A 13,881-nucleotide genomic window follows, 5' to 3' on the forward strand; every position below is an offset into this window, starting at 1 on the left:
CAGAAGAAAAATGAAAACATTTCTAAAGTATTAATGATTCAAAACCCATAAATGTTGTACAACATTTAAATGAAGCTGTTATTTTGCTAATTGTTTCTTGTGGGTTTTTATTTAAATCATTTTCTTTAGAATTAATTTGCATACTTAATCATGGTTTAATCACACTCTCGATTTGGACTTATTAAATCATCAAACAAATCTTGAATGGAAAAGGATAAAAATGAACAAACTCATCACATTTTTATTTGGTTGCTAAAATTAACAAAGGGTCAAAATGTAAATTCCATCTTCAATGCTTAATGGATTAACATAGATTTTGTTGGAACAAATGTATATGAATCAAGCACAATCTTGAATGCTTAAAGAGAAAAAAATCAATGCTATGAAATCACACTTCAATTTGAATCTAAAACAATCTCATCAAATCTGTAAAATGCTCTTATTCCTATCATTTTCCAAATCTTTCACAAACAGTTTATTATGTTGACTCATTTATATTAGTAACCGTCATTTTCAAGTGAGAATAAATATTTTATGCTAATCACGAGTCTCTTCAAAATAGATAGACAATCTAAAAGCTTCACAGATTGGAATGAACCAAGTGTTTTGTGTGCATTAAAAAGCTATCATTCATTTTTTCAAAGTAGACCCATTAAAGTAGGCCTAATTAGTAACACATTGAAATTAAATTGACCATATGGATAAAGTGTGCTTGAATTGTTTGCAATGTGAAATGACCTCAGTTAAAACATTTGTGAAAACATACACATTTGGTTCTATAAAAATCCTTTTGCTAAAGAGATCATCTTCTTGTCTCTTTCAAAGTTCCTTTGTCCTTTGAAAGATTATTTTCTCACTTATCCTATCTATTATCAGAGAGTCTTACCATTATTTTCTAAAATTTTGTTAGCAAATCTATTCACAACAACCCTAGGTCTAGTTTGTTTCATTTTACCTCTTACATCTAAACTAATCCATTATATCATCCATTGAGAAAAAACATTTTTTTCCCTCTTAGAATCATTTTCTTTCCAAAGATTCATGTTTTCCAACCTAAGTTAAAGGCATACTTATCATAGTAACTATCTTGAAACAACATTGAGATAAACCTAGGGCCAATTAGTGGAACCTTCATGTTAGACCAACCAAAACCTAATTTTTCAAAGGCTAAACTTAAGCAACCAACAATATATAGAGAGATAGAAGTTGAATGCAAGAAACACACACCCAATCCAAGACTTGCTAAACTAGATAGAATTGATAAAGAAGGTAATGAGGTTTTCCTACAATAAAAGTGGGATAAAAAAATTCAAAACATAATCTTAAGATGTGGATTCAATCAAAGCCTCATCAACTACACTAGCTACACCCACTTTGATTAGGTTCCTCTTCTTACACACACACTTTGCGCTTATCACATCATAGATTTTTCCCTTACCTGGTTATCATATAAGTTATTTTCCCCCTTACCCATTTTTAGATCCATCATACTTCGGTCATGCTTTCCAAACTCATCCCCATTCAAATCTTATCATAGATTGAAATCCTCCATCATCCTCATCATCCTCATCATCCATTTACATTAGGTGTCACTTTGTTAGAGTTGTCTATCCTATATCCTACATCCATCATACCATCACAACTATCCCTTTTACTAAGCATTGTCTAGGATAGTCTATCTTTGTCACTTGTGTTCCTCATCACCTTGAGCTAAAGGTTGGGCTCCACAATTGTTCATCATTTATCTTCCGAAGGGTCATAAGTCTATCCCAATGTTGACATTATCATCATATTCTTAAGCTTACACATAGGGAAACATTTCATTTATTTTGACATCACATCACTAATCCTTTAGGTCCCCTAGATATCACATCATTAGAAGAAATATCCTCTATCACCCTACTTTGCATCTAGCATACATCTCTACCTCCTAGAAAATCATTGCATCATAGTTGTCACATCCTTAGGAAGCTTAGAAACCCACCCTCTTACATAGTTGCACCCATTGTCATACCATCTTTCATCTCACCCTTATGAGAATTGTCATTTCATGCCACCTACCACACATTAGGCAAGACCAAAAGGAAGAAGGAGGACACAAACCCTAGTCTTAGTGGTGGCTCAACTTGCACACAACCCAATGCAATGGTATCCATGATCACACACAACCCACCACCATAAAATATAGAAGATTTGGGTCCCTCACTATCAGACATAGATGCCTTTATGAATCAACTTGGGGATGCAACCCTTGTTAATGCTCTCATAGAAAAAAATAGAGAAACCATTGTGGAAATTTTTTAGAGAGATAATGTTGGTGCCTTTGGCTTTGGGAGGCCACCACATTTGGACATATAAAACCCTGCACATAAGTTGTTTGGAAAAATCCCACAACTCATTGATACCTCTGATCCTAATGAACCATTTTTTTGACCTGGGAGAGGACATCAAATAGTGACACCAAAAATCCTAGACCCAAATATATCCTCCACCCAACTCGGTGCTCCCACCCCACAAAGAAATGAACCCACCATTGCATAGTCATTGGTCCATGGAACGCCTCAAAAACCTACTATCATTCAATCCACACCTACAACCACTTCCATCAATATTATTGCACTCACTTCATAACTCACATCCATTCCATTCAAAATTGCAAGACCTTCCAGCTCCCAAATTTTGGCTTCCTCCTCATACATACCCACTAGTAGTGCACCCAACATATTCCAACAAAACACCCAATCAACATTAAAATTCACTAGAGGGATGCCACCAATAGGGCCTACAAACCAACCTCTCATCACCCTAGTCCATTTTCATCTATGCCAAACACCACTACTCCATTCCCACTTGGTCCTTGGAGTTTTGGGCAATCACAAGTGCAGACCACAAGCCTCCCAATTAGTAATTCATTTATGCAAATATTCCAAGCACATAAATCACCACCACCACCAACCAATCCATTACTACCCATCACCAATTACTTTACTATGCCACCCTTAGGGAGTAGCCAAATGATACGACAAAAACAACAACCAACAATGGGGTTAGTTCCCTACATCAACTATCTGGCACCCCTAAACACCTAGTGGCCTTGTTAAGCAAGAGCAAAACCAACATACATTGGGTAGAATGTGAAATCTCAAAGTATAACACTAGGATATTCACCACCAGCTCTCTAGAAATAACCACCATAGTGGCAGTACATGCAAGCATCCATGCAAAATCATCCATCAAGACAACAATCCCACACCTATCCATGACAATAGGAACCATAATATGTATAATTCACCTAGCAAGTGTTGTAGTATGTCCAATCACCACCCCAACAACTGATGAATCCCATCCAAATAATAGTTCAATCCACATTCCACCCACCATAGTACACATAACAAAATCATCCATATTCACCCACTCCATCTGATACATACCTTGCACCGAGGGTACTGGGAATGGGGCCCCTAACACTTGTCAACCCTAAGTGGGAAGAAATGAAGAATGTTTTCAAGGAACTCAAAGATGGAACTAAATCTAAGACCTTCAAATTTGAAGACATTTTTCCATACCTATTTGATAGAGCTATCACAAAGACACCCTTCCCCCAAGCACTTTGAGATCCCAAAATTTGATAAAAGTAGGGGTAAAGGAGATCAAATCACACATGTAAAATAATTTTACATGCATTTCCAAGAAGTGGCCTACAATTATGTATTTCTCATGTACCTCTTTCCTAAAAGATTGGGAGTTCTTGCTCTCAAATGGTTCTATCAAATACCTTAGGGCATAGTTAACACCTTTGTTGATCTTTTCGAAGCCTTTGTGGAACAATATACCCATCTTGTTGAAACTGAGTCATCCATGGTCAATTTAGTCCACACCAAATAGAAAGCGGGTGAAATCCTTTTGATTAATTGCAAAGGTGGAAAAATCTTACAACACACATCTCTTGCAAAAAACCACAACACCATCTTCTCGAGATGTTCATTGACAACACACATCCTAGACTCTCTCACCACATGGTCATGATCTTCCTACGAACATACAAAGAGATCAAAGAGAAAGGCATGCACATCGAGTAACAACTTATTAATGATAGAATCAAAAAGCTCCATAAATAAAATAACAAAGAGCAAGGACACTCTAATAATAAACCGCAGTATTGGAACAAAAATAAGAAAACTGTAAAATATGGTGCCATTGATACCCAATATTTCCATGTGGTTAGTACCAAACCCAACACATCAAACACCCCTCATCAATAGACACTCCAACAATAAACAACATATCAACCAAACATATGCTATCAAAAAATGTATCAATAACCTCCCCAACATCAATATTAGCACCACACACTAGCACCAATTTATCAAGGACCAACAAATCAGACCAAAGGATATCACCATCATAGCTAGAAAAAAACTAAAGGTCCCAAGACAACCTCGAGTATACACTCCCTTTTAGGAACTTCTAGACGTCATTTTTGAAAAAATTGGCCAAAGACATTATCATCTAGTACCCAAAAATTGAATTCGTGGAACCACATCAATCTAAAGAAACATGGTATAGAGAGAATGAGCTGTAAAAATTTCATCATGTGAAAGGGCATCTCACCCTTAGATGCATGCAACCCAAAGATTACGTGCAAGATCTAATTGATCATAAAGAAATCACTGTGGGAGTACAAGCCTCTCCAAATGTAGGACTATTAATCTATCAAAATGCATTCCCATCACACAACACCAAAATGTAGGAAAAGTACCTATATAGAAAAACCATGCTAGGAATAACAATAGAGAAAATAATACCCAACCCAAGCAAGGTGATAATCATGGAAAATTGCAGGACTACACTTCTATATACGTAAACTATGGTAGCTTGATTGGCAACCTATCCTAGCTGGATTCTTCTATTAATGTAATCAATATCAAAGCCCCTGTATCAATGTGCATTCACTACATGAAGAACTTGATTCAATATTGTAGGGCCACCCACACTTCCACTCCCTCCTTCAACAATGCAATACAATATTCTAGAACACCTTAGGAACATGCCAGCCCAAATATCCATTCTAAATCTCCCATGCACTAGCCCACTTTTTAAAGAAATCCTTAATAGTGCACTTCATGAATCTCACATCCCTACTGTCATCAATGCTACATAGTTTAGAAATTTTGTAGGACATCTCTCTACTTCATGTGCATTATCCTTCAAACCCTTTGATACCCCAACAATTGAAGCAAATCACATCCTTCCACTCTACATAGCCATCATGGTTTTTGACTTTGTCGTCAAGAGGGTCATGATAGATAATAGATCAACCTTAAACCTATGTACATTGAAGTTCATCAAACACGAACGGTACACTAAGGAAAAATCATAAATAAAGTCATCACCATCAAAGTCTATGAAAACTTGGAGAAAACCACCACAAGAACCATCTTGCTACCTATCAGACTTGGGCCTACAACTCAGGAAATAGTGTGCCATGTAGTTGATCTTAACCTACCTTTTAGTATCCTCCTCGACTGACCATGGATTCAAGCTATGAAGGCTGTCCCATTCACTTATAATCAGTGCGTCAAATTTCCACATCATGGCACTGAGATTATAATCATCCACATTGACCCTAGAGAACCCTTTGCATATTGTAATGTGGTAGCAGCATCATATGATAATAATTTCCCTAGAATTGAGATTGGAACCACCATCACCAGCTCTTCTAGTACCTACCAAGATCTCGACACCATCTTAGCCTATACACTCTCCACTGTTAAGATTAACTACCAAGGTTGTGGAAAATATAGTCGCTCAGATGCATTCACTATAGACACCTTACCTCTTGACACACACACTCAGGAGTAGCCAACCTATCAAGAACCAAAGAAAGACACAACTCCCCAGTTCAGGTAACTTGGGCCTACTATATTTTATGCCAATAAGATCCTTAATGGGGAAGAAATGGCCCTTGACATCAGTACATGGCTATATAAGGATCCACCTATGAAAGATAAACTACTCCTAAACTAATGCAAACAAAAATATTCTCGCTCACATTGACTTGCTACTGAATAGTGGGATTACCAATGAGGTGGCTTAGGATGTGAAGACTTGGGCATTAGAGAACCAGTAGAAGCATACAAGGAGGAGAAGAAGAAAGGTCTAGGTTATCAAATCCCCACAATTGGGGCCACTACTAAGGATAGTCATGCCTTCTTAAACATCTAAAGTGACCTTGTAGAAGTTGAAGACATCACTGAAGAAGTTGAAAAGAAATCCGATGATGTTATTTTCCTTGAAAAAATCGTCCTAGGAGCCTCTATGCTCTGTGAACTATCTATCAACCTCATAGACCTTTCCCTCACTTATCCTAAACTCATTGATTGGGACCAACCAAGTGTAATCCATGTTGATGAGTTTTCTATGCAGCACGTGATTCTCAAATTTATAGAAGCCAAAATACAACACAAGAAGCCACCGCCACCATCTCCTTATGTCTACAAATTGGACCCAAAGGGATAATTTGGGGAGGATGAGATATCCAATCACAAAATTGATAAAAATAAACAAAATAAAAATTCAAAAAGCAAAACAAAGGTATCCTCTGGTGAAAAATCTCATGGAGCACCATCTGATCATTAAAATAATAAGATAAAAATAAAGGATGTATCTAATGGTGAAAACCTCTTTGAGGCACCTAAAGATGGAGATTTCATCCTTCCCTCACAAGATCAAAGGCCAAGTAGCTCAAGGGCTTGAATGACCATAGGGAATCCTATAGCCTTAGCCAAACCACTACACTTGACTCTCTCTGTGGCTGGGTGAATCGATTGGAAATTCAATATTCTGTGAAGATCAAATAGATTGTAGAAATGGAAAGAGGTGTCTGTTAAATCCTTTCATTTTCTCACCAGACCAATAATTTTTTTTTGCATCTCAGTTCTTAAGGCCATGAATTACATAAACTTAGAATAGTTTTACACATATAAAGCAATAATATTGTTGCAAGTTATCATGGAGAAAGTGCCCATTATATCTTTTAATTGTTTCAAATATAATCATTAAATTTTGAATCTCTTGTGTCACAAGAGTGGGGTGCATAAAAATGAGCGAATCGGGCCAATTAGGATGATAACATTATATTGTCCATTTATACAATTGGAAAATGACCTTATTTGAATTAAATTCAGCTTTAAGAGCAATCTATACAGCTTAACTTCATAAATTTTACCATCTAGGCTCAAGCATGATAGAAATGACACTTTTTTGACAACTAATTCTATTTTGGTTAGTACGCTCCAGAGGCACCAAGGAACAACAACTACCCCTTTGATGGGTTGAATAAATTACCAATGTCTCACCTATCGCAACTCTCTTCTTTAATGTTTTGAGCATGTAGCTGTTTGGAGGTTTTCCAATACCTCCAAAACTTAGCTTATTTACTTTTTGGTCGAGTGTAGAGCACTCTGACTTATTATTAAAGGATAATAGGAACATACCACTTACAAGAATATTTATTTTGATGCTTACCTTTAGGGCGCAAGTAGAGCCAACCCATTTCCTTAGTTGATCTACAAAAGGTCTAAAGAGGAGAAATCTTCCTACCAGAGTGAGTCCCATGTCATTCATACAAATATCCTATGGGATAGTGGTGCAGTTAACAAAGAAAACACCCTTAGCCTAGGGATTCTTTATAAGAGAGTTATACCTTCAAGTTTTGTTTTGTCATAAGGTAAAACCAGCTAGGGTTTCTTTCCAGCACAATCTTGTTGGTAACAACAACTACATGGGATACTCTAGAGGGCAAGGTCAAGTCTTTGTTTGCTAAGCTCCCATGATCCTCATTATGATTAGATTGAACTTTGGTGACCATAATTGAATTTGGGGTATATCTCGAGGCATAAGTAGGGAGGGTGAGTCTCCACCAACACCTCTCAAAAAAGGCTTGAACCAAATGGGCTAGGGGAGAACCTAGTGTAGAGCCAAGCTAACAAGTTGCAAAGAAAAAAAAATTACAAATAATACAATATTATCTTGTGGTAAATACACAAGTGAAGATGATTCTATAAAATCTTAAGAATCTTTTGTTCCTTTTTTTGAATTACATTCTAATGATAGATCATGTAGTGTGATCTAAAATGTTGATACATGATTAGCATGGATTGTACAAATCTAATAGATTTTATCGCAATAATCTTATTAAATTGTATTACATTAAAAAAAAAAAGTGGATTCTAATTTATTTTCAATTGATTAGTTGATATTTTATTTTTTTATTATTGTTCTTAATCATTAAATATAAGTATTGAATATTTAACTAACTTTTCTATTATTTTGACTTTAAAACATAATTACTATACATTTCAATTAATAATAACAAAATACAAATAATTCATTCAAAAATACAAAGAGTCGTTTTTTTCCAAAACACTTAAAATTAATTTACAACTTTTGAACAAATTATGAAGATAAAATAATGGAGAAAAAAATTTAAAAAATCCTTTGAAATAATTCATTATATTCAAAGATTTATACTTTGATATTTTTATTTTCATTTTAAAGCTTCCTTCACTTTTTTGACTTTCACTAAGCCAACCTCAATTGATGGACTATATATATATATATATATATATATATATATATATATATATATATAATCTTATTAAATATTTAAAAATTCTAATTATAGAAATTAAAATTAAAAATTAATAAATATAACGAAGAGGAAATCTACTGTTAAAAAAATATAATTTAAAAAATTTACCATTTTGAAATAATAAACTTCTTTTGGATAAAATTTTACAACATAACTCAATCTAAGGCATGGATCCTATGAGGGGGGCTACAGGTCTATTTTTCAAGTACATGAGGTCCCATAAGAATTTTTTTAAAGGAGCTACATGATTAACTAGAATCTTTTTCTTCATATTAGGAGACCTATTTTTTAGGAAGCATATGAAAATGGGGTTGGGTTGAAAATAGCCATTTGTCAAAAACTGACACTTTAAAACTAAAAGAAGACTTTATCATAAAATAAATTTTATACAGTTTTTCCTTAAATTCCGAAGCTAAAACTTTAAAGTGAAACAAATTACAAAATCCGCAGGATTTCACCTTACAAATTTCCTAAAAAATTTACTTCCAAAACAAATAATATTTATTTTATCACTATATTTTAAAAATTAAAAATTTACAAAATTTAAAAATACATCTAAGATCTTTTTAGTTATGTAAGATTGATTTTTTTTTTTTAAATACTATATTAAACATCTACTTAGGTTGTACCCTATTTACTATTAATTAGTTGGTTTTTGGTTCTAAAATTTTAGACATTTTTGTCTTTATCATTCTTAATTCAATGCAATATCCCCCATGTTCTAGTTATCGTGTTTTAGCTTTCATAAATTAAAGTAAAGAATTATAGTTAAGTATGCTTTTGGGAAAAAATTATTAATTTTATTAGTATTAATATTGATTTTTATTTAAATATTTATATAAAACTATTAAATCAATTATTTGAATATTTTTATAAAAGTATTGACTCAATTGTACATTTTTTTATTGTTAAAGTAAATGAGTAATAGAACAATAGATATGAATACTTCAAACCACATTTTGAAATAATCACTTTTTTAGATAGAAATCCTACAATGTTTTTATCACTTATTCAAAAGTGAAAACAATAGCTATTACAAGTTGAGTTGCATAAGAAGATAACAATGAAATTGTGTCACTAATTCAAAGACAACAAAAAAGTTAAAATCTATAAACTACAATGACTTAATGTACACTACCTGATTAGAAATTCAAAAACAAATTCCATTTGTATATTCATTGAATACTACATTTAAGTGTAAGATCTTGGTTATTAATTCATATAGACCGTTTGAAACTTAAATCTTACAAAATGAATAGATAATATATTAACAAGTACCATTGGCTAGTGTCAATCTTTATAGTATTTTGAAAATTTGAAACTTACAACAATATAAAAATAATAAAAATAATAATCTATTTTAATATCTAAAACAAAATAATTATTTTCATATTATATACTTCATTAAAATATATTTTTATTAAACTTATTATTAATTTATCTAATAATACGAAAAATTATTTCGCGTTATATATTGACAATAATTTAAATTGAATTCCTCTATCTTCCATTCTAATTAAAATACTTAAATTTCATTAAAAAAATTACTTCCAAAACAAATAATATTTATTTTATCACTATATTTTAAAAATTAAAAATTTACAAAATTTAAAAATATATCTAAAATCTATTTAGTTATGTAAGATTGATATTTTTAAAAAATATTATATTAAACGTTAACAATATACAATAATACAAACATCATAATAATAATTTTTTTAATAAAGAATATCATGATTATAATATAATAAACTTAACAAGAAATGCAAGTTTAAGTTTGACAATACAAGGTTTCACACGCCTCTATTACATCTTTACACCTCTGTCACATCTGTGCAAGTCAGAAATCGAGAGGAATGTGGAAGATCTGACACTTATCTTAGCATGTCAGGAATGCATCCAACCGGTGCAAATATGTTGCACTGTAGCCGCTACCTTGAGTAAAGGAGGGCAGGGGACAGAAGCAAATGGGCAGCTTAGTGAGTAAATGGTTGAGGGTGTCATAGCCTACTTGGCTCTTGTATATGTTATTAAAATATTTCATTCAATTACTAAATAAAAGATGACTAAATAATTAATTGATATACCTATTTAATAGAAAATGCATAGTAATTAGAACAATTGAAAAATCTGTTTTACTTAATAAAAAACAATTGTGCAAATTTATTAGTACCAAATAAAATATGACTACTGAGGCACTTGTGCATAAGTGTTGGATGAATTAGGCAAAATTTTAGATGGTCAAAGCAAATGGTTATCACAACAATTGGGAATGTGTATGTGCTGTCAACTCAAATTGACAATTCTTTGCCCTTGTTTTAATGAATATCTCAAAGTTTACCATAACTACGAGAAGTCCAACAATAGCTCTAAGCACTAAAGTCCCAACATTTTTCTTTGTCAAGATCCAATGTACCATTTAAGAGCTAAGGGTGTAGAAAGTTAGCTTTAGAAACTATTAGTCACAAAATTAGATGGTTAAAACAATAAAAACATCAATTGTAATTCATAGAATGTGTCTAATTGAAATATATGTCTATAAGTTTATATGTTTGAATTAACTTTATGATTGAGAACTTATATTCTTCAAAGAGAGTGTAATACCCTAACCATCACAAAACCATAAAATTACCATACAATGATAATCCAAACATACAAAAAATAAAATAAAATAAATCCTGAACAATTAAAAAAAAAAAAAAAAATCTCCATTACATAATAACCTTTATACAACAGGTATAGTAAAGTACTCATAATCAGTAATGTAACATTTCAAAATATTACATTAGAGTATATAACATAACTATACTCTTATAAGAAATACAACAGCTTTTAATAATACATTCAAATTAACACTGGTTCAAAATGTTAAAAAGTCATTTCTTCTAAGTCCATAACCAACCCTATCTTGAACCTGAAATCCAAAATAGTACAACCACAACACACATAAACAAAGGCTTAGTAACACTAATAAAATCGATAAGATCTCCAGTAAACCTGCATGTTAGATTTTATGACAAAACTATATTCATATAATCCAAATAACAAAAGTACTGAAAATACAATTTTCTTTTCACATTCAAATTATAAAGCAAGTACGTAATTTCTTACACGTAGATATGCAGAAATAAACTCACATAGAATATGACAAGGTAATGATCCAGTAGTCCATGGGTGTCAACATAAGAATCTACATTCAGCCACTCGTAGAACTCAATATGTCAGGTGCAACCATAATGTTCTTATCTTATTATATGATTCCCAACCCATGAAATTTTAAATATTACCACTTAATTAAATAACTGTCATAAACTTTCCCATAAGGATCTAGACTAGTGTCGGAGGGCATTCGGCAACATAATTCTATCACCACAAGTTACTCGCTTTATGACAGCCACCCAATCTAAAGGATCAACTTGCATAATCTAACATACACATAATTCAAGTTATACTAATTGGAAGAAAACTTAGATTATTTTTCCAATTCCAACTAATACACTTTTTTTTCATTTGCTTCAATATAACAAGTGCACCAGCAAACAAAAATATCATATGAAACGTTTTTTTTTGTTTTTGTTTTTCAATCTTTCAAAGTACCAAATGAAACCATATTTGTAACCACGCTTTTTAACTACTTAACAACTATATTCTAATTAAATAGTAAAGAATTTACTTTTTCCAAATTCACTAAATTTAAATAAGTAATCATAGTAACCTCTTGATTGTTAATATAAATTTAAACTCTAACAATCTATTCATAAGGGAATATATATATATATATATAACCTTATGAATTTAAAGTTAGAATAAAAATAGATAAATAAACTTTTCTACTTGTAAATCAAATTACTTGCTGTTACCAAATAACTACAATTTCTAATTCAAAAACAACACCCTACTGTTTGAATCTGCGACACACACAGTGCCCCTAATACCAATTTTACTCATCTACAAGATCTATTAACAAAATGCTTCTTTCCATTCCAGATAACAACATATCTATAGTTTGCAATTATCGAATTAAAACTTTATGCAATTATTTATGAACTCAAACATCAAGCACAATCGACAAAACATCGACTCATACAATAATATGTATATAATTTTAAAAAAACAAACTCGGTATTTTTTTTTTACACATCGAAAACCCTGTCAAGAACAAAGACACATCTCTTCCTATTCATTATAAGATTGGTTGTGCACTACAAAACCCAAAACCCCAAAATCTTGCTAATGGTCGACACTAAAACTTTTGCACACAATTACACCAAAACTTTTAACATAATGACTATAACTACTGTTGAATACAAAATTGCTGTAAAATATCTTGCCTAAAACCCTCGACCATATTTGAGAACAATTCCAAACCCCAACTCAATTAAACCATTCAATAATATAACAATGATACGAATATCAAGCAACTGTTTGACAAAATTACTCACCCTCAATTGCATGTCTATGCCCTCGGTTCATAGTCACGAATTCATAGACTGCAATCTCGTGGCTGTGGTCGAGTCACATATAACCAAAATAACAAAATAACAAACCCAAAACTTAAAACACACAGAGCTCGATTTAATAACAGCCGACAATCATATTTTTTTGTTTTAAAAATCACATGCATGCTTGCTTACTGTCGCAAACATGTGTTTCTCGCCAAGTTCAATCTTAGTGAAAATGCATGTTTGGGACAAAACCCAAATATTAATAAAACTCAGAATGCAACTCCACACTTCACATTCGATTGTGGATATATACATAGCTATGCATTGTACACAATGCCATGCTTTGCATATGCCCATTCTCGAATGTCGATACCCATTATATAAAACTGCTAACCTTAGACAACATGCTATCTATATAACAATGCAATAGTAAACCGAGAGAGAGAATAGGGTAACAATTTTCCCTAAATATACATCATAAACCCAATTACAACACACAAAACAGAGTAATTTCACTCGCACACCCAAATTTGTGTTTATCCACATAACAAATTTAGATATTCAATGTTCATAAATCTAAATGAAACATACTATTAACTATAGGAAAGAGTTAAAGAAAAGCCCCCTGCCTATAAAAATGAGGAAGAAAACTTAAACCAAGCTGCCTGGAGAGCCCTCTCTTTCCAAAATCGCAGCCCCAAGCCTTCAAACTTCCAAAATCTAGACACAGAGATAGCAGAGAAATCTTCTAAGTAGTGGTATCTAAGAAAGAAATGAAGCCAC

Source organism: Cupressus sempervirens, chromosome 1, assembly GCF_028749045.1.
Source record: "Cupressus sempervirens isolate cs-2001-9-10 chromosome 1, ASM2874904v1, whole genome shotgun sequence".
In the NCBI taxonomy this organism is placed as follows: Eukaryota; Viridiplantae; Streptophyta; class Pinopsida; order Cupressales; family Cupressaceae; genus Cupressus; species Cupressus sempervirens.